Genomic DNA, 26295 nt, shown 5'->3' on the forward strand with positions numbered 1-26295 from the left:
AATCTAAATCCCCAAATGTTCAGTGCAATGCATTGTACTGTCAAATAGAACCTATTGAAAATCAAGATGAAAAACATAAATAAGCATGACCCAAAATTCCAAAATTCCGGTTATGCCCAATCGATCTTGAGTCCTGACATTTGTCAGAGAAAAAAAATTACCCAGACCCTATCTACTATTCATGTAGAGAGATGCAGATTTTTGCTGCAGTTGGAAGGAAAAAAAAATGTTCTAAAACTTTAAAAGCGAACAGCACAGGAAATTCAAAAACACAGGTCATTCAGATTAATTCACATCCATCTATCTGACTCCATTGCCTCTGCTTTTACTGGCCAATATATATGGGATCCTAAACCTCAGAATCATTTCCTGCTATTTATGAGGAGGAGGAATGACAGGAGGGCTGCAGTCCTGCGAATTTAAGACAAAAAAAGATGGATTATAGAGCTATGAAAGAAAGATTGAGAGAGTTAGCTAGAGGCAGTGGTTAATCTTGCTTCTCAGTTTAGCAAGGTTACTTAGAAAATGTATGTAGCATCTCTGTAAATGGGTTAACATTTATTCGGAATCCTTAGTCAGTAAAGACCTACTGAGACACGTGCTGCTATTACCATAATCACTTAATTGGTTCCACCTGGTGACTACTACATAATTAGTTAAAAAGGAAGCCAGTCCCATCAGCTGGGTTCTTTCTTTCTCGCTTTTTCCTCTCTTAACACTAATTGCCTAGTGGAGAAGGCTTGCTCCTTAAGGTCTAACACCCAGACCTAGTACTAATTTGGAAAAAATTCACTTAAATCCTCCCTTTCCCTCCTCAAACTAGAACTTGGCTGTTCCACTCTGACTCCTCTCTGGGGCTTCCCAATTGAATCTACCATCTAACTGCTGAAGAAGGAAGAAAAGCTCACCCCAGAGTTTCCCACTGGTTTAGCACTAAGAGATTGCAGCTTTCTGAAGAGAAACACAGTGAACGTTTGAGAGGGTGAGTATTCAGTCATTTAGGAGGGGTGGTTGTGCTTTGTTTGTGTACTAGAGTATTACATTTGTGTGAACTGGGTGTTTGTTGTGCTGCAAGTTCAGTAAGGTATATAGTGAGCCTTTTGTAGGTCAGGGTAGTCTATTAGTTATGTGTTCTGTGTTAAAATTGTTTGTGTTTTGAAGTGGGCTGTTAAGTGGAAAAGAGCACTGTACTGGGAATCAGGAGACCTGGGTTCTAGTCTCAGTTCTGCCTGTAGTTGGCTAATATGGGAGAAGATGTATGTGTTTGCAATATACTCCATCCGATCCTGCATACTATCTTGTGGCATTGTGGACTACAGTGCGAAATATGACTGGGAGAAGCAAAGAATGTAAGTGGTCCAGCATAAGCCACTATCACTGGAATCAATTCTTCCTCTCAGCTTCTCAGTTCTGAAGTCTCAGGGCTGAGGCTCATCTGTTCTTTCTGAGGGGAGATTTATTTTCATTAGGTTTCACAATGGGGTTGGTGCTTTTTGCTCTCTGAAGTATTATTCAGGTGAAAATCCTTCAAGATGATATGATAGGTGATTTACGATTGCCTTTGATCAACTAGCTCATAGTTACTCAGTCACCTGATCTTCCAAGGAGGGGATGGTGTCAGGTAAGATGTAGATGGAACTTTCCATGGAGTTCTGTAGGAGGATGGGACTCATGTGCAAGGAGCAGACTGAGGATGCCCACAAATATGGTTTTCTTCAAAACCAAAGAGTGTGCAGATGCTTCTGGAGTTGAACCCAAGGCAGGGCAGGAGGGATCCCAGTCTGGGTTGCCATAGCTGGGAATCTGCCAGCTCCTTGACAAGTTGTGCTGCCTATAGTCCTTCTCCCCCCTCATTAGCTCAGAACCAGAAAAACACCTAATGATGGTAATAATGGTATTTGTTAAGCGTTTACTAAGTGCCAAGTGCTGTTCTGTGTGCTGGGGTAGGTACAAGTTAATCAAGTTGGACATAGACCCTGTCCCACATGGGGCGCACAGGCTTAATTCATATTTTACATATGAGGTGACTGAGGCATAGAGAAGTGAAATGATTTGCTCAAGGTCACACGTCAGACAAATGGAGCAGGATTAATAATAATGTTAGTATTAAGCACTTACTATGTGCAGAGCACTGTTCTAAGCACTGGGGTAGATACAGGGTAATCGGGTTGTCCCACATGAGGCTCACAGTTAATCCCCATTTTACAGATGAGGTCACTGAGGCAGAGAGAAGTTAAGTGACGTACCCAAAGTCACACAGCTGACAAGTGGCAGAGCTGGGATTCGACCTCACGACCTCTGACTCCCAAACACGGGTTCTTTCCACTGAGTCATACTGCTTGAGTGACTAGATTAGAACCCAGGTCTCTTGGGGCTCAGGCTTGTTCCACTAGGCTTAGGTGCTTTTCTGTCCATTAACAAAAATTTGGAGGCTTCATTCAAGAATTTCTGTTGGTGGTTGATTGTGCATGGAGATGACTCACTTGATTGAGTAAATTTTATCCAACTGCAACACTGAAATCCTTTGCACAACCAAAGATCTTCACTGTCATCATGAAACTCAGTGCTATTGCAGAACCATTAAAGATAGACTTTTCAACAGTGCAATAATAGATGACAAGACAAAAAAATGAAATCAAAAAGGCCACTGTATCATTAGGAGACTGCCAGGTAGAATTTCGTGGTAATATACAATCAGGATAAGTGCTTGGTAGAGTAAAATACAACACAGTTGTTAGACGATCCCTGCCCATAATGAGTTTACAGTCTAAATAAATCCATATAGCTAAAAGTCCAATGACTTTAAAAGATTTTTCTGGTCAGTGAAATTAAAAAAGCAAAATTGCTTTCAGTTTACTGTTGAACTGAAAAATTATTTTCAGTGTGACTGCTGAATAAACTGATTACTGTACAAAGTGCTTACTATCTCATTTCTCTTCTTTCCCTGTAACTTAAGAACATAATTATGAAGATAAAGTGTGTATGCTGATATCAAATTTAATAACTTACAGATAGCCTTTTAGATAAACTTCACTATGGTAATTGTGCTGAAAAAAACTAGTCCTTAGTGTTTTACCAGTGTTCTAATTTTCCAAGGAGTTTTGTCTCAATGGTTGAACCTTTATTTTGCAAGCTTTAATCTATCCTCCTTCCCTGCTAACAAACACGATGTCCCCCCAAACCCTCTTAATTTTCCTTTTCAATGTTCTGGATCTGAATCAAATTGAAGTACTCAAAAAGATATCCATATTTATTATATGAACTGCAGCCAAAATACCAAATTTTAGTTTGGAAGGCAGGAGAAAAGGTGGAAGAAAGAGAAAGTATGTGTGGTTCTGGTGGGAAAACTCAGGTCTTCTGACTTCTAGGTCCATACTCTTTCCACTAGAGCAAGCTACTTCTCATAATCACCAAAGATTAGTTATTTTGATATCATGTTACCTCACTTTATTTAAGCACTTACCATGTCCCAGGCACTGTATTAAACACTGTGGTAGATACAAGTTAATCAGGTTGGACACAGGACATGTCGCTCATGGGGTTCACTATCTTAATTCATTCAAGTATTTACTGAGTGCTTATTATGTGCAGAGCACTGTACTAAGCACTTGGAATGTCTAATTCGGCAGTAGATACAATCCCTGACCGATGACCGGCTCACAGTCTACCTTAATCCGCATTTTACAGATGAAGTAACTGAAGCATAACAGTTACCTCAGTTACTGACTTGTCCAACGTCACACAGCAGACAAGGGGTGGAGTCAGAATTAGAACCCAGGTCCTTTTGAATCTCAGGCCCGAGCTCTTTCCACTAGCCCCTACTGCTTCTCACTTATCATAGACTGTGAGCCCCACGTGGGACAACCTGCTTCCCCTATGTCTACCCCAGCGCTTAGAACAGTGCTCGGCACATAGTAAGCGCTTAACAAATACCAACATTATTATTATTATTATCGCTTGTCCACTTATTGATCCAGTTATTGAAAGTGTGATGCAATAAACATTACTTTTGACAAAATGTATTCCAGCATTGTTCAGTGGCACCCAGAATAAGGGTAAGCTCTTTGTGTCCAAAAATGGGTCTTTTTGTTATTTCCCAAAGACCTTGTGTAAAGTGGCATACTACACCAGGTAGATATTAAATAAGTGCTACTACTTTACCACTTAGGCTCATTTGGAAAGAGAACAAGAGAGATATTTTGTAGGCAGAGAAACCCGAAGACTGTATTGGAGTCTTCTCTCTGTTTCAAAAGTGTGAACTTTAACTGAAGGCCGGAATATCATTTTTAACATCCAAGCATTGTAGAAGTCTTCTGTCAAAATAATGGCTTTTGCCACAATTCTTATATAGCTGTTTGGGGTTTATTTTGGAATTGACTAATCAACGAGAGGATTTACTACTAAATTAACTTCATCGTAAAACACATTTTGTAGTTGGTAATATTACTTCAGAAAATATTGTGTTAAAAATGTGCTCTTAAAAAAGTAATCTTCTCCATCCAGGGCTTCTATTAAACCTTCACTGGCGAGAACACAAAGAACTAGTGTTTTGTTTTTTGTTTTGTTTTTTATGAGAACTGTCCAGCTTATAAATCCATGACTTGAAAATACAAATGATCGATTTATCTAGCTTCATTTGTCCTTAAAGTATTTCCTTATCATTTAATCAAATGCTAATACTTCTCCTGTGGATGGAACATGAGAAAATGCACTATGCCTCTTGGTGGGCTTTTGTAGCACAGATGTAAACAGAAGAGGTAAAAATATTAGAAGAGTTGATAGATTTCTTTAAAGAACAATTTAGAAACACCTTCCAGATTGGACATTACAAGGAATTGAAAAGAGAGATTGCTTTATTCTGTGAAACAAACCTTAAAACTCAATTCCATTCCTCCTCTATGGGCAAGTTCTTATTATTGACACCTAAAAATAAATGGGCACTCTAAGGAAGTTACTTAATGCTACAAAAGCTTCTTTGAAGCTAAACTGCTTTTGCTACTCACCCTTCCTGGAATTTCTTAAAAACAGTTTAATCATCACTTGCTGTGAACAGAAGTTTGAAGGCAAATACCAGGATTATATGTATTTGTGGGAGGAAGGTGGGGATGAGGAGTAGCAAGGGAAAGGCGATGGGCTATGAAGATGGTAGGCTGACCTTAATATTTTGTAGAAAACCAGGATATAGGATACAAGTCTACATTTCTGTATCTCTGTTTTATCCTCTCAGTGACCACTGTCCAAGGTGGAAGTGTCCAAGAGGGAGGGTAGAACTGAAAATGACTGCCTTAAAGTGCTTCACCATTCTAGAATGTTCAAAATGAAAATCCCATCATCAATTTGGTATTTGATCCTGGAAACTGAAGGGCATATACTGCACATAGATTTCTTTGTGCTTGGGCATGCTCAATTCAAAACATTAAAACATTAAAAGACAATCTGGAAGTCTGCTTTATCCAAGATAATCCTGATTCCAGAATAATCTTTATCATTTTTATTCTAAATCTTTGCAGGGCTCTCTCACAGAAACGTACACTTATCCCAGGCAACGAGGATGTATATTTAGCTTAGAATGAATACAGAGAAAATGTTGGCTTTTTTAAAGGAATATATCGCCTTTAGAAACACAACCTTTCCATTATCTTATACGTAAACCCTATTACTTTAGCCCTAACTCAGACATATCCTTCTTCCTTGTATATTATTTTAGCATCTGTATTCCCCATTAGATTATAAAACCCTTTAGGGCAGGATCTTGCTTACTAACTCTATAATACTTTCATATTACTATCACTTTAATTTATCTGTGCCTCAGTTACCTAATCTGTTTAAATGGGGATTAAGGTTGTGAGCCAACCCCACATGTAACATGGAATGGGTCCAACCTCTTTAGGTTGTATCTACCTAGGGCTTAGTATAGTGAGTGCCTGGCACATCGTAAGCACTTAACAAATGCCATTCACAAAAAAAGCTGTATCATATATAATATAGTGCTCTGCACACCTAGTGCTCAATAATTAGTAATTGGTAATTATCTGATAGCACTTTGCAAATATTTGAACATGAAGTATAAGACAGGGTTGAGTCAAACCAAATTACCCCTTTTATCTTTCTTGTACCTTTGACTTTATATCTCTCTGAGAAGTTGGTGATGAGTTTATTCGGTTCTGACAAAGCGCATTTGTCTAAAAAGGAAGGCAATCAGCTACTGATGACAACAGAATGTCATTTGGCCCCTAAGACTGCATCTGTTCACCCTCCAAACAAGCTTCAGGCTACTGAGATGCTAGTTAATTAGCTCCATTATAATTCTTCTAAAAATTCAAATGCTCTAACGGGAACTTTTATCCAATGGAAAGAAAGAGAGGAAATCCACTTCTGCCTCATGACTATTAATTAGTACCATATCTATATCTTAACTAATTCAGTTAAGCTTTTCAAAGCATGTTGACAGTCATTAGCATTAACCTAGTTTAGCTCTCTCTCTATATCTTTACCTGTCTTGTGGTACGAAGATGGTGCTACAGATGGGGAGATTCTGTTGGTGTTTGCTTCTGTTGCTCACAAACCACCCTGTATATATTTTAAAGATCATTCTTTACTGAACATATGTCACACGTGTTTCTACAACTTCAGTTCATTTTGCCACACCATTCAATAGTATTTTCTAAGTGCTTACTTTTCATGGTGCACTATGCTAACGGTTTGGGAAAGAGTTATACAGTAGAGTTGGCAGATGCAGCGTGACTTAGTGGAAAGAACCCGGGCTTGGGAGTCAGAAGTCATGAGTTTGAATCCTGGATCTGCCACTGGTCAGCTATGTGACTGTGGGCAAGTCACTTAACTTCTCTGTGCCTCAGTTCCCTCATCTGTAAAATGGGGATTAACTGTGAGCCTCACGTGGGACAACCTGATTACCCTGTATCTCCCCCAGTGCTTAGAACAGTGCTCTGCACATAGTAAGCACTTAACAAATACCAACATTATTATTGCCCTCAAGAAATTTACAATCTAGTAGTGTTTTTGAGTAGTTTTTTGCTGATATGTCCCTCTAACCAAAGAAGTGATCAGAACATAAGGCCAAAAGAAATGGCATTACTGGGTTAAGACAGTGGTCCATTAAATCATCAATTCAAGACGGTGACAGGAAAAACACATCTCACTCCTTGATATCCATCCTAAGTTGCAGGAGCAGCATGGTCGAGTGAAAGGAGCATGAGCCCTGGAGTCAGAGGATCTGGGTTCTAATCCCAGCTCCACCATCTGCCAGCCATGTGACCTCGGGCAAGTCACTTAACTTCTCTGTGCCTCAGTTTCCTCAACTGTAAAGTGGGGATTCAATCCCTTTTCTCCCTCCCACTTAGACTGTGGGCAGGGACTATGTCCAACATGATTTTCTTGTATCTACCTCAGCACTTATAGTACTTGACACAGTAAGTGCTTAACAAATACAATTATTAACTTTAGAAATCTAACATTTCTAACTTTCAATCTACAGCAGCATGGCTCAGTGGAAAGAGCACGGGCTTGGAAGTCAGAGGTCGTGGATTCTAATTCTGGCTCTGCTACTTATCAGCTATGTGACTTTGGGCAAGTCACTTAACTTCTCTACCTCACTTCCCTCATCTGTAAAATGGGGATTAAGACTGTGAGCCTTACATGGGAGAACCTGATTACCTTGTATCCCCCTCAGTGCTTAGAACAGTGTTTGGCACATAGTAAGCACTTAACAAATACCATCGTTATTATTATTATTACAGTCTTAATCTTCCCTCTAGTGATCATTCTCAGCAGTCAATCAATCAATCTCAGCATTTGCTGAGTGCTTTTGAGGTGCAGAGCACTGTACAGTGCTCTGGAGAGTACAATGCAGCAGAATTAATGGATACGTTCCCTGCCCCAACGAGCTTACAGCTTAGAAGGGGAGACTGACATTAAATAAGTAATTTATAATATATAATTTTAAAATGTGGGATTTGGAGTAGGGCAAAATATCAAATGTCCAAAGATCACAGGTCTAAGTGCATAGATGACACAGAAAAGACAGGGAGTCAGGAAACAGGGGACTTAATCAGGGAAGACCTTTTGGAGGAGACGTGACCTTAATAATGCTTTGAAGGTGGAAAAAAGGGTGGTCTGGCAGATATGGATTTGGGAGGGAGTTCCAAGTTAGGGGGATGAGACCTGAGCATAATGAATGAGCTGGTGCTAGAGGAGCAGATTGTGTGGGCTGAGCTGTAGTAGATCAGTAAGCTGAAGTAGGATGGGGAGAGCTGAATGAAGGATTTGAATCCTATGATAGTTTCTGTTGGATGGGTGACCATTGGAGGTTCTTGAGGGGGAGACATGGGCTAAACATTTTTGTTGAAAAGCGTTTTGTGCAGCCGAGCGAAGTTTGGGCTGGAGTCTGGAGAGACAGGAGCCTGGGAGGTGAGCAGGGAGGCAAGTGCAATAGTCAAGGAAGGATAGGATAAGGGCTTGGATGAGCATGGTAGCAGTTTGGATGGAGAGGGAAGGGCAGATTGAACCTCTCATCCACAAATTTATCGAAAGCCCTCTTGAATTCACTGATATTTTCTGCTATATACATTTCTGTGATATAAAATTGCACAGGCCCACCATTCATTTTGTTTTGTTTTTAACTTACTATGATTCCTCCTTTCCAAACTGGTGAATCCTCATCTTTCATTTTAGCCTCATTTGGAAGCTGTGCTCCCTTTAAATAATTGCCTCGTGGAAAGAATGTGGTCCTGGGAGTCACAGGACCTGAGTTCTAATACTGAATCCAATACTTGCCTGCTGTGTAACCTTTGGCAAGTCACTTAACTTCTCAATACCTCCGCTTGCTCATCAACCTGTTCTCCTTCCCACTTAGATGGTCAATCCCATGTGGGACAAGGACTTTTTTAATGGTGTGTTTTACTCTGTGCTAGGACTAAGCACTGGGGTAGATACAAGCTAATCAGTTTGGATACAGTCCCTATCCCACATGGGGGCCTTACAATCTTAATCCCTATTTTACAGATGAGGTAACTGAGGCACAGAGAAGTTAAATGGCATATGCAAGGTCCACAGCAGACACATGGTGGAGCTGGAATTAGAACCCAGGTCCTTTTGACTCCCAGGCCCATGGTCTATCTATCTGACACACTGCTTCTCTAATTTTGCCCTGAATATCTTTTATCTGCCCCAGTGTTTAGTACAATGCTTGACACATACTAAGCACTTAACACATACTGCAATTTTATTATTATCAGTGTTGGATATTATTATTATTCTCCATTTTGGGTTAGGACTAACACTTAATATAATGTTCTGCCCATACAATTGATACTGACACGAAAACCAAGAATTATAAAAAATTCTGTACTTATTTTAAATCATTGATTCATTGCATTTATAATGTCATTGAAACAGTTTACTCAAGAATATTTACACTTTTAATTTTAGGTGCTCTTTGATACCACTCCTTTTAGAATGATTTTTTACATTGCTAAAGATATTTTCATACAGAACATTTTTGAAATGGAAAGGCTTTTGATTTCCACTTGCTGTCATAATGCCAAGTGAAGAAGTTATTCAGCCATGAAAGCTCCCTTTGTTAAAATACAGATCGCATTATTTATACAATCTGAATGTTTAATGAATGCAAGCACATTCAAATGTCAGTGGAGATAAACTGAAATTACATTTTTATCAAGAAAAAAATTAAACTTTTCAACCAGGAGCGAGTTTTTTGTTTAAAGGTGAAAAAGTTAAAGGATGAATCATAAAGGGTATAAAAAGGTAAATTGAGTAGAAGTATCAGAAGGTGTCTTAAAGGTTATCTTAAATACAGAATTGTAACTGTTGAGAAACAAGTTTTGTTTGGGGCTATTATTTCAAACGTTTATAAAATGATTAAAATGACATAAGTCATCCTGGATCATGGAATACTAGAGTCACACAAATCAAAATTCTTACAAATGAAGTGTTTGAACTTTAAAGATAAAAACTGAAGAATTTATAAAATCCATTATGAAGCAGTGCCAACTACTAAATAGAAATATGAGAGGTAACGACAAACTCTTTAAGCATTTTTCTGTTATCTGTTTGACCAGAAGTGTATAATGGCTGGAGATGGCAGGACCAGCACTCTGTTGCCGCATTTTTGTACAAAAATCACAGAAAGTCACATAAATCACAGAATGTTCTGAAAGTTGCTGCCATGGCAACCCTTTGTGGATTAGAGTAGCTATGTACATTGATTTTTTGGGTCCTAACCACAATTGAATTCTCCCTGGAGTTGAATCATGCATTAGAGTCATGTCAATTTAAGACAGGTTATTTTTGTTTGTTTTTGCAAGGAGGGATTGTGCCTGGTTTTTGCATAACATGGGACTACATTCTTACAAAACTCCTCCCTCCCCTTCCAACTCTTCCCCATCTCTCTCTTACTGATAGATATTTAATTTGCCAGAGTTTTCATGGTGTGCATCCATCATGATGTAGGGGAGAGATGAGGCAGTTACTGCAGGGTTTTTCTTAGTCCTCAAGACCACCTGGCAAAGAGGCAGTTGGGAAAAGGACCCTGTTTGAGAAAGGGAACTGGGAAAGGACATTGGGAAAAGGACCAGAGAAGAGTGTGTGTGGGGGGGGGGGTGTTTTCCATTATGGTACTTAAGCACTTTCTGGTCTAAGTGCTGGTGTAGTTACAAACTAATTAATTTGGATGGAGTCCTAGTCCAAGTGGGGCTCACAGTCTTAATCTCCATTTTACAGATGAGGTAACTGAGGCACAGAGGAGTGAAGTGATGTGCCCAAGATCACACAGCAGACAAGCGGCGGAGTTGGAGTTAGAATCCAGTTCCTTCTGACACCCAGGCCCATGCTCTATCCATTAGACCACGCTGCTTCCCAAATGTTCTGGTGCAATGGGTGAACAGCAGAAGGAAATAAGATGGTGAGCTGGGGTAAAGGAGAAGTTATATGTAGACACATTTTAACGGATATCCCAGTGGACTCAAACACATATATTTACCCACTTCTTATTTCAGCACAGTCTTCCATCACGGCAATAATGAACAGCCCTGATTTTTCCCTGACTTTTTTTTCTTGGTTGCTAATTTGGTACTTAAGTTAATGGGTAATGTTTAGTCTGTGGGCAAAGAGTTTGGCACCTTTACTCTAGAGTACTCTGACTTGCATATGAATAAGGGAAGAGATTTCCTCAAATTTAATTTCCTTGATCCTTCTCAAATTAACCTATACTACTATTGATTTTTTACCTTCAACATGTGTCTTAATGCAAGTCACATTTAAACCTTTCATTTTCTAGAAAAAATGTCAAAATAATGAGCAGCCATGGTGGCCCTGTTCCTACTCAACCTACACCTTGAATCCATTTATTTTCAAGTTGGTATATTCTAGTATCCTTCACCAAGATGACTTCACTAATCATAGAGGATTTTACCTGACATGCTTTGCTAAATCTGTATACCAATTGTAATGTCAGTAATTATATTTGCCTGAGAGACCCAAGCATCGATCAATGTTGTTATTGAGTTCTTACTTTTTAATGGCAGTTGTTGAGCACTTATGTGCCAGGCACTGTACTGAGCACTGGGGTAGATACAAGTTAATCAGGTGGGACACAGTCAATGTACCACAAGAAGCTCACAGCTTTAATCCCCATTATATAGATGAGGTAACAGAGGAATGGAAGGGTTAATTGGGTTGCCCAAGGTCCTCTGATTCCCAAACCTGTGCTCTTTCCACTAGGGAACACTGCTTACTGTACTGAGCACTTGGAAAAGTTCAGTGCAACTTGGTTGAAGTGAACTTTGCCCACAGGGAGCTTACAGTCTACAGTGGGAAGGAAAGGATCAGTACATATTCACTAGTTCATCAGTGGTATTTACTGAGTGCAATGCTTACTGTGTTCAGAACACTGTATTAAGAGTTTGGGAGAATACAACAGAGTTGGTAGACATGTTCCTTGCCCGGAGGGAGTTTACAGTCTAGAAAAAGAGTGAAGATGTAGATCAGTGTGAAAATGTGACATAACCCTTTCCAGGTGTGTATGTAAAGACTGATTTCTAATGCACTGAGGCATTAGTAAGTAATAATATGGATGGTATTTGTTAAGCACTTATTATGCGCCAAGCACTGTTCTAAGCACTGGGGTAGAAACAAGGTAATCAGGTTGTCCCACGTGGGGCTCACAGTCTTAACCCCCATTTTACAGATGAAGCACATAAAAGTGAAGTGATTTTTCCCAGTCATACAGCTGACAAGTGGTGGAGCTGCGATTAGAACCCACGACCTCTGACTCCCAAGCCTGTGCTTTTTCCACTAAGCCACATTGCTTCTCTACCCCACAATACCTGGTGTTGTCTATGGTTGTTACTGTCATCACAATCTTCCCGAGGTCCCTATCATGACAATCACCTCCATTCTGAGTATTCTTCACCAGGCTGACGTCTCAATCGATCAATGGTATTCGATTGCTTACCGTGTGCAGTGTACTACGCGAAGCATTTGGGAGAGTACGATACAATGGAGTTGGTAATAATAATGTTGGTATTTGTTAAGCACTTACTATGTGCAGAGCACTGTTCTTAGCGCTGGGGTAGATACGGGTAATCCCACATGAGGTTTACCGTCTTAATCCCCATTTTACAGATGGGGTAACTGAGGCACAAAAGTGACTTGCTCAAGGTTACACAGCAGACAAGTGGCAGAGCTGGCATTAGAACCCAGATCCTTCTGACATCCAGGCTTGATCTATCTACTAGGCCACACTGCTTCTCTAGATGTGCTAGTAGGTTCTTAGAACCCTACAGTAATAAATATAAAGGAAACAGGGGAATTAACTCTAAGCAAAACGGGGTTTCTCAACTATATTTCCTAATCCCCTGAGAGACACAGTTCTGTTAATACAGCCCACAGCATCTTATGCAACCAAACTCCAGCAAACAAGAACTCTAATAAGATTTCCATGAAAAAATGTTTTAAGTTCCTTTCACAGTGAACAGCACATTAGCAAGTGTATATGACATAGACATGTTATAGTACCAGAGACTTTCTTTTTTTTTTTTTGTTAAAATGAATTAAATAGTTGTGCATGAAATTAGCAGATGTAATTACAGACCTAGTCATTTTGATTGAAATCTAGTTGAACATTCCCAGAGCAGAACACTGGGAAATAGTAATAACTGGTATTTTAATGGTATTTAAGCACTTACTCTGTGCCAAGCCCTGTTCTAAGAGCTGGGATAGATATATGGTTATCAGGTTGGACACAGTCCCTGTCCTGCAAGTGGCTCACAGTCTAATAGGAAGGAGAAGAGATATTGAATCCATTTTTCAGATGGGGGAACTGAGGCACAGAAATGAAATGGCTTGCCCAAGGTCACATAGCAAATAAGGGTGGAGCAGTATTATAACCCAGTTCCTTTGATTCCCAGAACCATGCTCCTTCCACTACCTCAGAAAGTCATACGATAAACATTTTGAAAGCCACAAATACAGCATTCTTCCTGCTCTCTTTGCCTTTACACTTGGAATCAAGCTGTAAATGAAACTACTTGTAAACAATCTGAAATAATCTGGAAGTTATTTTAAGCCAGTCTGAACATGAAATAGCAAGACATTATACCCAGTTTCTTTAATTTCTTTTCCATTAATCTTCCTAGTAATATATTTGTCATCCAATCCTTCAGTGTTTGAGTTGAGATTACCTCCCTGTTTTATTTCTCTACCCACATTTTCAAGGACTTCTCCCCTACCAATTTCCTTCCTTAGCTTCAGGCCTTTGCTTCTGTCTACCATTTTCTGAGGCCAGGTAATTTTTTTTTCCCTTCATCTATATTGTAGCTTTCACAGATTGATTGTGTTCCTCGTGAGCCTTTTGTCTCCTGCACTTGATAAATTTAGCTCTTGCAGTTACCTCTCATTTATTGTATCTTCCGGGCATTTTGTCCTATTTTTCTTATCTTTTCATTTTTGTCAGGTTTTTTTAACAGACATTCCCAACATAGGAAAGAGAACTGTGACTAGGACTCTGATCAAGTCAAAGTTCTCGTTACTTTGGTCTTGCACAAATGTGGGTGTGGTATGTGGGTAGGTAATCTGCAAAAGATGATAAATCAGCAGGCAGGCTTAACTAAAAAGATTAAAATGAAAAATTAAAATATGCAAATAACTATGGAAATTGGTATTTTCCTAACTCTGGGAAAAGAGCAGTCAGAAGACTAAATCTTTATAAAATGCAGGTATAGCCTTGATGCAACTGGGCTTTGTTCTTTTGAGTGATTGTATCATAGGGTATATTTTTACCAAGAATTTATATATTGGGTTCCATTCTGGAGCCTCGGGAAAGTGACATCAAGTGTCTTTATGTGTTACCTATTATAATGATAAATGCTACTGTTTAATCCTTATTAAAGCAATGCAAAGCATAATATCACAATAATAAATGAAAAGCTGTGGAGTGATAAGTATAGCAAGAGGATGAAGAAGTGGAAGCTTGTCCTGATGACTGTTTTAGAGGTTTTTACTGAAATTGTCCAATTTAAGTTGAACAGCCTTTATCTTTACTTGAAGGTTCTGCTAGCAGGCAAACCCCTTTTGAACACATCCATACACTAGTGAATAATTTCACCTAGAATCTTCTTTGATCATATTTATTAGTTTGTTTGGAACATAGTAAGTGCTTACCAAGTACCATAGTTATCTATCCATTTAAAATTTATACCAGATTTCGAATCCCACGATTTAAACTGCTGGTGGAAAAACCACACTTCCTTCCTCCTCTTCAGCATCTTGAAATGAAACAATTTTTGGCCAGAGTCCAGTGAGAACTCTGAATGAAATGCAGTGAATGAATCAATATAGCATCATCCTATTAGCCCTTATCCCACCTTAATTATTGCCTCAGCCTCCTTGCTGACTCCCTGCCTCCTCTATCTCCCCACTCCGGTGCATAATTCAATCAGTTGCCGAATGTATTTTTCTAAAAAACTGTTCAGTCCATTTTTCTCTTCTCTTCAAAAACCTCCAGTGGTTGCTCATCTACCACCACATCAAGCAGAAACTTCTTATCACTGGCTTTAAACCACTCAATCAACTTGCCCCCTCCTATCTTAACTCGCTGCTTTCCTACTACAACCTACTTCATCCCTCTAATACCAACCTGCTCGCTGTACCTCGATCTCTTCTCTCTTGCCGCTGAGATTGCCCCCCGTCTTACCTCTGGTCTGGAATTCCCTCCCTTTTCATATCCAACAGATGAACTCTCTCCCAACATTCCAAACCTTAATGAAACTAAATCTCTTCCAAGCAGCCTTCCCCAACTAAACCCTCATTTCCTCTTTTCTTTCAATTCATTCAACTGTACTTATTTAGCGTTTTGTGCAAAGCACTGTATTAAGTGCTTGGGAGAGTGCACATAACAAGCACTTCTCTCACTCTATTCTTCATCACCTTTGCACTTTGATTTGCAGCCTTTACTCATTCTTCCTTCAGCCCCATAGCACTCACGTTCATATCTGTAATTTATTTCAATCCGTGTCTGCCTCCCCTTCTAGACAATAAGCCTGTCATGGGCAGAGAACATGTCTACCAACTCTGTTATGGTATGCAGTAAACACTGAATAAATACAATTGATTTTTATCATCTATTTCTAAATTGTGTCTCTACACTGTCTTTGATTATTTGCTCAGGGGCCTCTTCCAAACATTGACAATCCGACATAAACTGTGGACAGAATTTTCTCCAGGGTTATCTCAGCATTGGTTTCTTGTCAGAGAAGCAGTGTGGCTCAGTGGAAGGAGGCCGGGCTTGGGAGTCAGAGGTTATGGGTTTGAATCCTGGCTCTGCCACTTGTCAGCTGTGTGATTGTGGGCAAATCACTTAACTTCTCTGTGCTTCAGTTACCTCATGTGGAAAATGGGGATTGAGACTGTGAGCCTCAGGTGGGACCACCTGATTACCCTCTAAATCTACCCCAGTGCTTAGAACAGCGTTCTGCACATAGTAAGCGCTTAACAAATGCCAACATTATTATTATTATGTGAGAGCAGGCAGGGAGAGTTGTTATCATTCGTAGTTATTGAACCCTTACTGTGTGCAGAGCATTGTATTAAGATCATGGGAGAGTACAATATAATAATATAACAGAAATATTCCCTGCCCACAATGAGTTTAGTATTCCCATCAGGACATTCTGCCCATTCGATTGTATGTATGGGGTAAGATATTAAAAGAATACAATTTTTTTTCTCCTGGTCGGTTGCATTATTTGGTGTTTGAAACAGTAAGCTCATCCTCTAAACTCTAAGCTCACTGTGGGCAGGGAATGTGTCCAACAACTCTGTTGTATTGTAATCTCCCAAATGCTTAGTACAGTGCTCTGCACACAGTCAGGGCTCAATAAATACGTTGACTACATCTCTCCCTGCCTGCTCCCCCATAAGAAACCAAATAAGTGCTCAAAAAATATGCAAATCATAAAAATATATTGTGTAAAAATTGAGGTATAATTTGTATGATAAGCAGTGTGATGGATGGATAGAGCATGGGCCTGGGAGTCAGAAGGACCTGGGTTCTAATCCCTCCTATGACACAGCTGCTGGGTGACCTTGGATAAGTCACTTAACTTATCCGTGCCTCATTTCCCTCACCTGTAAAATGAGGAATAAGATTGTGAACACCATGTGGGACATAAACTCTGTCCAACCTGAAAAGCTTATATCTACTCCAGCTCTCAGTACAGTGCCTGGCACAGAGTAAAAAAAGATAAAGATAAATAAAGAGAGCTTTTAATGTCAATCAAAGTAGAACAGGGAGGTCAAACTTTAGGACAGAAATGAAGGGAAAATCTATTCACCATTTGGAGGGAATAGTGCTTTTTTTTTTTTTGAAAAAGTTTTTATTGTAATATATAGGAGTGTTTATAGCCTCATCACTCAGCACTGAGTCCTGTTACAACCAACATATCAAAGGAAGTGGTTTTATATGATCTCATCAATAGCTGTAGGAAAGTAGCTTGTACAGGAATGAAATGTAAACTTTAGAGATAGTGACACTATATGAAAATTGTGAAGCAAACATTTTAAAACTAAGGTAAAAACATGTTTCTTATATATCCTTCAGATCCTCATGCAACAATCACTTGTCAGTTGAATATCCTCTAGGGCATCATCTTTCTATGTTTCCTTCTTGAATCTTTAAACAAATGTTCCTCCTACCCCAGAAATCTTAGGTCAGTGGTATTTATTGTGACCCCATTATTTTTAGGGACATTTACAGTATCTAATCTCCTACATTCCAGTATTTCAGCCTGAAAACTTCTAGCTATAAATCCTTGTAGTTCTCCTTTTCTATAACAATTTGAGATTATCTGAGTCTATTCATGCAGACCTCTGAGAAGATCCCTAGGATATCTTCCCACACGGGGAATGTGTCTGTTGATTTTTATATTGTATTCTCCCAAACACTTAGTGCTGTGCACAAAGTAAGTGCTCAATAAATCCGATTGAATGAATGAATTCTAAAGTTTTAGGGAGATTAAGTTCTCTGGACAAAACCCCAAAGGTATAAACAGGTAGAGGGGTGATGGGTCGCTACCAGCAGCCATCCAAACCAAGGAACCACGTTAACTTAGAAGTAATGGTGCTTCACAACTGCCCTGATAGACTGTTCAATCAGTGGTATTTATTGAACGCTTGGTGCCAAGCACTGTACTAAGCCCTTGGGAGAGTACAGTGCAACAGAGTAGGTAGATATGTTCCCTGCCCACAACCAGAGCATTTTGACCAGCAGAAATTTCTTGTGGGAAGGAAAAATGTTTACCAACTCTATATCGTACTCTCCCAAGTTCTTAGTACAGTGTACTGTACACAGAAAGTGCTCAATGAATATGATTAATTTGATTGGATCATCCAGTGACCAGATATCTGTCAGTGACCGATCTCTTTTCCCCCAAATATCAGGGTCTGACCTGGTCATGCTTCTTCTTGCTGTTCTGCTGGTTGCCACTTTCATCACCATGGAGACCAGGGGTGCCTGTAGCCTAGGGACTTTTTTTAGCTGTTTAGGCTCTGAAAGATGGGATTATAGAAAAGAAGCCCTCCCCACTGAAAGGAGTTTATGAATAGGAAGTCGAGAGCACCTGAACAGGATTCTCTCCCTTTGACCAAAGGCAAGACAGAGTTAGGAGGAAGCAAAGAGATCTCTGTCCCTTCCATTCTTACTCTATTGGTGCTAACTCACTCATGAGTCCCTGCCAAAGTGGAGATTTGGGCTTTAACAAGACACTGATTGGTAAGCAGTGAAGGCAGAGAGATGGGCAGAAAGGGAAAAGAGGGACTTATCTTCCCTACAGCAATTGGACATATTGCTAGATAGATGTGGCATTACAAATCCTGGTTTACCAGTCATTATTGTAGGTTATGTCTCTGGATTTTATGTATTTTGATCATTATGAAGCAATAGCATACCTGTATTACTGACAAAGTCTCATCAAAAGCTCTGAATTTAAAATGAGTGTGTGTGGCTGGTTATATTACTGCATTAGAAATAGCTATTGTGAAAGCTTTATCAAAAAGTAATATGCAACTGATTAATCTTTTCCAATTTAGCAGTGCCCACCTTGCTTAAAATTGTTCAGCATTACTGAATTAGTTATGTTACTCTCTCAGGCTATCAGTTTCAGTGCTAATAAATAAAAGAAGCAGAAGATCGCATTGCACAAGTAGCATTTTTATAAGACTTTGACTTGAAACTTGACTTCAAATTACCAGCTTTACATAATGTTTCAGGATGAACATTTTAAGTGAAAGAAATCCCAGAGACAAGTTTGATATCCTTTTTTGTGAGGGTCTTATTAAAGGGAGACTCATCAGCAAGATGTTCAAAAGAAGGTATTGATTTGTTCACATAATGCTTTATGTCTTTCACCAGTGGCTAAGTAGAGGTTTTATGCCCTTTGAGATGAAGGAATGTAAGATCGTAAATTCATTCCGAGTTTAGTTGAAAAGACCTTTGGGCTTCTTTTCCATGAGGCCAACATTTTCTAACCATCCTGTATTGTCCCTATGCTGTCCCTGAGGACCCCATAATGAAAGGAAGTGTGGTCTAGTGGAAAGATCATAGTCCTGGGAACAAGAGGACCTAGGTTCTAATTCAGGTTCCACTGCATACCTATTGTATGCCTTGGGCAAGTCACCTAACTTCTCTGGGCTGCAAAATGGGGAGTAATAGCAGTTCTCCCTCCTACTTAGATTGTGAGACCCATATGGTACCTGATTATCTAGTATCTACCCCAACACTTAGTTCAGTGCTTGGCACATAGAAAGTGCTCAACAAATATCCCAATCATTATTATTGTTAATGATAATGCTTGTCTATGTAGCACGCAATTAAATGGATTAAGCAATAATGCTTTGTGTGGCCTTGTCACATCATCCAAATTATTCATTTTAAATGACTGTGTTACCATGGTAACCAAGAGTCTTGCTGTTGACTTATGTCACTCTGCTGCCTGGACCATTTCCTTCAGTACTGATGCCCTAATCCCTGACTTGGGTCTATAAACTGGCTTATTTCCCTTAAATCCAGATATCACCCTCTTACATGTAGCTCTGGCTCAGGGATGAGTTCTAGCTTTGAGTATTCAGTCATGGGGTTTTGTCTACCCCAAAATATCCTGTCATGTCATCATTTGACTGACAGTTATTAATGATGGTAATTTTGATATTTGCTTGCTGAGCCCTGTACATACAGGATCATCAGATTGGACACGGTGCCTGTCAGACATGGAGTTCAGTCTAAAGGGGAGGAAGAATGGGGTCTTTAATCCCACTTTACCAATGAGGAAACTGCAGCATAGAGAAGTTGAAAATTGTTTAAATCACACAGCCAGCAAGTGGTGGAGTCTGGATTAGAACCCCGGTCTCCCATGCTTTATGGAGGACATGCTACTTCTCTTGAAGCACTTGATTGCTATGATAGTCAAAGTAGTCAAAAGAGGCTTGTTTTAGCTACCTGCCATTCCCAAGACACAAGCAGAGATAGGAATAAAAGCTTGGATTCAAAAACTAATTTAGTAGCTTTCATAACAGTTTGCTCAAAAAGGGTAGGGACTGTGATTTCTTTTTACTTTCCAAAGTTCCTAGTTCTCTTCTCTTCACACAGCAGAAATAGCATTGCCTAGTGGAAAGAGCACAGACTTAGGAGTCAGAAGACCTGGATTCTAATTCCGTCTGTCTCATTCACCTGATATGTGACTTTGGGCAAGTCACACAACTTCTCTGTTCCTCAATAAAATGGGGATGGAAAACCTATTCTACTTCATACTAAAACTGTGAATCCCATGTGGGATGGAGACTGCTTTACTGAGTGGATTAACTCATACCTTCCCCACTGCTTACTACAGTGCTCTGCATAGAACAAGCGCTTAACAAATACCAACCACTATTTTTATAACATAGAAATCAATTAACAAACCACAATTATCATTGATAAAACAGGTGAATGACAGGCATTTTGCCTTTTTTTTCTTTTGCAATGGCTAGACTAAGCATAACTCTTAATTTCAACTAAGGGAATTAGTAATAGAAAGAGAAAAGGGGGGGAGGGAGTGTGGGCGGGTGGGGGGGTCCAGGTAGGGCAGTACATAGAAAGTAATAGCAGCTGGAGACCATGTGCTAAATATCCTACACCTGGTGCTCTTCCAGTTTTGCTCACCTCGGACAGCTGTTTGTTATTTACTCCTTGTCTCAACCCTTGCTGCTATTCCCCATGGGTTAGCTACAGCACTGTTGCTCTGAGATGTTTGATCTCAGAATATTCTGAGGCAAGAAGCCTATTTCCACTAGCTCACTATTTGTTTGAGAGCCTGTTCTTTTCCTCACCTAAGTCATGAAAAGTATACAAATGAAATATATGCACAGCTGGGAACACTAGTTTTATATAAAACAAACTTTTTTTTATTGGCATAAGAGGACACTGTTGAAAATCTCTGCCAGATTGAGACTAAGTAAAAACCATCAGGTATTGCTTTTGCTTTTCTATTCATTCAATTGTATGTGAGTGTACAAATCACTGTACTAAGTCTTTGGGAGAGTACACTATAACAGACAAATTCCCTGCCCACAACCAACTTAAAATCATCTGACTGTGAACTTGAATGAAAAATTATATATATATATATATATATATATATATATTATTTTAAGGGGTAAGAGTAACTTAGAGATTGAATGTGAAATAAAGAATGAAATGAAAAATGAAACTAGAGACAGGGAGAAGACCATCTGGAGAGGAGTATATTTTTCTTTTTTTCACAACTCCAGGCGTAATCTCTCTGAAGTTTCAGTTCATTAAGGGGAAGAGTTAAAGTTGAAATTAAATGTTGATTTTGAGATCACGGCAGAAGCAGAGTAGAAGGGAAAAGAACAGATGTAGCAGCTAATACAAAAGCAGCTATACTTGGCTTTGATTTATTTTCTGTCCAAATTTAAATAACTGGCAATGATGAAAGATAATCTGTTTAGTTTATTCTTCTAGCTTCTTTCTCAAAGCTAATGATAAACTTTCCCTGTTGAACATAATTCCCTCTTGCCTGAGCAAGAGTCCTCATTTTGTGTGACCTTCTGGGGACAGCCAGTATGTTGGACAAGAGAGAATTATACAACTATAAAAGAATAGGTTTCAAATGCACCAGGAGAAAAAGATGGAAAACAATTTGTTCTTAACCAAAATGGAAAAGTGAAACTAAGCCTCCAGAGCCATTTGACTTCAGCAAAACCTTTACATAAGAGGGAAACAGAGAAGCAGCATGGCCCAGGGGAAAGAACACGGTCCTGGGAGTCAGAGGACATGGATTCTAATCCCAACCCTGACATTTGTCTGCCATGTGTTGTTGGTAAATCACTTAACTTCTCTCTGTCTCAGTTACCTCCCCTGTAAAATAGTGATTAAGATTGTGAATCCCATGTGGGACAGAGACTATATCCAACCTGATTACTATGTATTTTACCCCCGCACTTCAAACAGTGCCTGATATATAGTAAATGCCTAAAAAAAGCAGCACGGGCCTGGGAGTCAGTAGGTCATGCTTTCTAATCCCAACTCTGCCATTTTTGCTATTTTACCTAAGGCAAGTCACTTGTCTGTGCCTCACTTACCCCATCGGTACAATGAGGATTGAGACTCTCAGCCCTGCAAGGGACAGAGACTGTCCAGCTTTATTTGCTTGTATCCACCCTAGTGCTTAGAACATTTTCTGGCACATAATAAGCATTAAACAAATACCGTAACTATTAAATGCCATTTTAAAAAAGAAAGATGTGATTCCCCATCCTTGTGCCAAATTTAAATTCTTCCACCTTCCATAGTTGGTCAACTCATATTTGAGAGCTTACTGTGTACAGAGCACTCTACTAAGCACTTGGGAGAGAACAATATAACAGACACATTTCCTGCTCAGAATGAGTTTACCGCTTCACCCCTGGAGCTGTGGGGAAGGGGATAATCTTTTTAGGTGTGGAAGCTCTTCCCATACTTGAACATATAACCTCTGAAGACTGGGTGCCCCCTCATCTCAAAGCCACTTATGGTCCTTGAGCAGTCCTGCTGAGAAAAGGGACAGATTCAGAATAAGTAGCATTACTTAATAGAGAAGCAGTGTGACCTAGTAGATCAGTCAAGAGCCTGGGAGCCAGAAGGACCTGTGTTCTAATCCCAGATCTGCCACTTTTCTGCTGTGTGACTTTGGACAAGTCACTGAATTTCTCTTTGCCTCAGTTATCGGTATAATGGGAATTAAGACCATGAACTTCAATGTGGTGCAGTGACTGTGCCCAACCTAATTTCCTTGTATTTACCCCAGTGCTTAGTACAGTGCTTGACACAGAGTAAGCACTTAACAAATACTACAGTTCTTAACAGGCTTTATGCCCTTTGCCTAATTCTTCCAACTTGGATTCTAACCCTTCCTTCCAGTCATTCCTCTTGGCTTGAATAAATTCCCATTTCAGATCTAGAAAGCTTATTTTCCCATGCTCAAATTCACCTTAAATTGTCCTTTCTCTACAAACAACTCCTCTCTTAGCATGAGGGGGACGATGAAGGTGAGTTGTTCCAACCCATAGGGACTCCATGGACACATCTCTCCCAGAACATCCCACCTCCATTTTCACTCATTCTGATAATATATCCATAGAGTTTTCTTGGTAAAAATATGGAAGTGGTTTACCTTTGGCTTCTTCCACACTGTAAATTTGAGTCTCCACCCTTGTCTCTCTCCCATGCCACTGCTGCCCAGCACAGGTGTGTTCTGACTTGTAGTCATTAGTCACTTCCCAAACTAAGAATGGAATGGGAATACTTCTGCTTGACTCTCCCTCCTATAGCCAAATTTAGTAGGGTACTTGAAATTCTCCAGGTGAAATCCTGAGAGAGGGTGGAGGTGAGTAGATGATTATGTTGCCAATTTATTACGGGTACCACTAAGCACCTGGCCGTTTTCCATACAAGCTAGCTACTTGAAGACAGTATTTAATCCTCATGAAGTCATTAGAATTTATAAAAATGCATTAAGAATTTTTTAAAAGATATATTCTGATATTGGTGTAGTAAAGCTAGGTGGCTATCATAAATGTTGATACATACCCCATGATACAACCGGGTTGTGTTTGTTGCAAATTGGGTTGTACTAAGGGGTACATTTTCCTACAGACTTATAAGCACTTAGCTTGAATGCATTTGAGGACCAGCCTGTACTTATTGCTGCAAGTAGGTAAAAATTAAGAAGAATTGTGTTATTTAAGCACTTACTCTGTACCAGGTACTATTCTAAGCTTTGGGGTAGTTGAAAGGTAATCGAGTTGGACACAGTCCCTGTCCCAGAAAAGGGCTCACAGTCTTAATCTACATTTTACAGATGAGGGAACTAAGGCCCAGAGAAGTGAAGTGACTTGCCAAAGGTCACACAGCAGATAAGTGGCAGACCAGTGATTAGAACTCATAACCTTCTAACTCCCAGGCTCATGCTCTATCCATTAAGCCACATTGCTTCTTTAAAAATTATATTGTAAATCCCTCTGCATCTTTCTCCACTCACTTTGCTCTCTCCCACTCCTGCTCAGTTTCTACTGACTTCTCTGCCCCTCCTCCTTCATACACACCCTGAACTCACCCCGCTTCCTATGTTTCCCCAGTTCTATTATCTCTGCTTGAGTGTTACTATTTTTTCTGTTTGAACTTGAATTTTTTTAACGGTATTCGAAAACTGCTTACAGTGTGCCAGCCACTGTAGTAAGCACTGAGATAGAGACAAGCTAATCAGTTTGGACACTGTCTCTGTCTTGCATAGGGATGAAATTTGGCATTTTACAGATGAGGCAACTGATTTGCAGAGGAGTTAAGTGACTGGCCCACAGTGACCCAGCAGACAAGTGGCAGGGCTGGGATTAGAACCCAGGTACTTCTTACTTCCAGACCTGTGCTCTATCCACTTGGCCACACTGTTTCTCTGTTTCTGTCGGTCTGATCTCCTCTACTCCCTGTTTTTCCCTGATGGTAGACCTTCCTTCTCACCCTGGCAAAAGTGGGAGCTGAGTCTTGAACAAGAAGACTGGGTGAGGAGGTGGTAATGCTGGTAGCTTGGGAGAGGACCTGTGCACATCCCACTATTTTCCTACCCCACCAAGGACTCTTCCTGTCCCCATTCCCGTGATTTGGGCTGTGGTAAGAAAATGGGAAACCGGCTGGGAAGATGAGGAAGCAGAGGCAACAACAGCTATAGCTAAGATGAAAGTTAATACAAAGAAAAAAACTTGAGTGCTCAGAGTGAGAAGTAGAGATAAGAATGTGGCAGTTGGGTTATAAGTTTAGGTGGTGGAGTGAAGAGCAGGAATGCTATGGGAACAGGGGAAGGCAGGAAGGAATGGGTGGGAGGGAATTGACTCCAACAGATTGTAAATTTCATTCGATGGTAAACTCCTTGAGGGCACGATTGTGTCTTCCAACTGTATTGTACTCTTCCAAGTGCTTAGTACAATGGTCTGCACAGTAAGGACCCAGTAAATATCACCTATAGAATGTTTGAAGTGAGCTGGATAGGACTTCAGGGCAGACACACTGGTGGCCAAGTCAGCAAATAAAGTGAAACATAATTTAATTTTCAAGTATCGCAAATTGGCCATAATCTGGGGCTTGTCCGTACTGTGTAAATGAACCAATTTGGAGACTCAAATTCCACAAGAATTCATAATGTAAATTTATTTTAATAAAATTGAATGTCTGGGTTTTGCTGGGTATGAGATATCGACTTTGATTTTGGTACAGGCCATTCACACTGAAGAAATATATCATTTTTAAATGCCATATTTTCATTTCCCAACAACATTTAGACTACTGTTGATCCATTTTAAATTATTGTGCACTTGCAACATTATTTTAACAAAGAGGGAAAAAAATATAAAACATTGTTCAGAAGCAGATTAGGAAAATAAATTTGAACTGCATCCAATTCAAATAGTTTATTAGGGTTCTGACAGAAGCCTTAAAAAAGCAAAGATTCTGAATTGGGGCTGCTACAAGAGTTCATAACTCAACTCTTTTGCAGTTTATTTAAGAACTGTGCTTTCGAACAGTATGAATAATATATCCAACTGATAGAAAGCCAGAATGTTGGACTGTATGTGTGTATATTCACAATAGATTCCAATTTAGTGTGTGCTAAGACTTGTAGACTTAGACAGCTTGTATATCTGTAATCTCTTGGCTCATATCTCCTTTTTCTATTTAACATTGGAATTCTAGCCTTTGATGAAATATCCTTTATCACAATTGAGCAAGTTAATGGCATCATGTACCTTACATCCAAAGAAGACTTTTGATTCTCACTGAAGAGGAACAATTTTAAGTGGTCGCACATATTTCAAATTTCTACAGACTGAGACGGGATCTGTAGTTCTGCCTCCCCAGTCTAGTTTGGAATTATAGCCATTAGGTTAATATGTACATTACTGGAAGTGCTTACTTCAGTGAAATTATTTGGCAATCAATATTTTAATGTCCTGTGATGATTATCATTTATTATAGCTTCTTCCTCAAGTGATTTAATACTACAGTTCCCTCTAAATAGTAATAACTTAAGAACAAGAAAGTTTCATCAAAATGGCAACCAAGATTATCACACTACATAGAATCAGATGTGAAAAATGCAATTCAAAAGTCGTAACTGCTTCCATTCCATCTAAAAACAGTGAAAGGGAAATTTGTATACATATTCTCATTTAGCTATG

General features: G+C 39.6%; 1 long non-coding RNA gene across 2 annotated transcripts in view; it reads left to right on the forward strand.

The window, feature by feature from the left end:
• The first annotated feature begins 711 nt into the window (after positions 1–711).
• Positions 712–26295, forward strand: part of LOC103170786 — a 168839-nt gene continuing 143255 nt past the window's right edge. For both annotated transcript variants that reach the window (XR_003764303.1, XR_486400.2), the window contains exon 1: positions 712–982. This is a non-coding gene — a long non-coding RNA (uncharacterized LOC103170786). The remainder of the gene's footprint in view (positions 983–26295) is intronic.

The sequence above is a fragment of the Ornithorhynchus anatinus genome, chromosome 14 (genome assembly GCF_004115215.2).
Source record: "Ornithorhynchus anatinus isolate Pmale09 chromosome 14, mOrnAna1.pri.v4, whole genome shotgun sequence".
NCBI lineage: Eukaryota > Metazoa > Chordata > Mammalia > Monotremata > Ornithorhynchidae > Ornithorhynchus > Ornithorhynchus anatinus.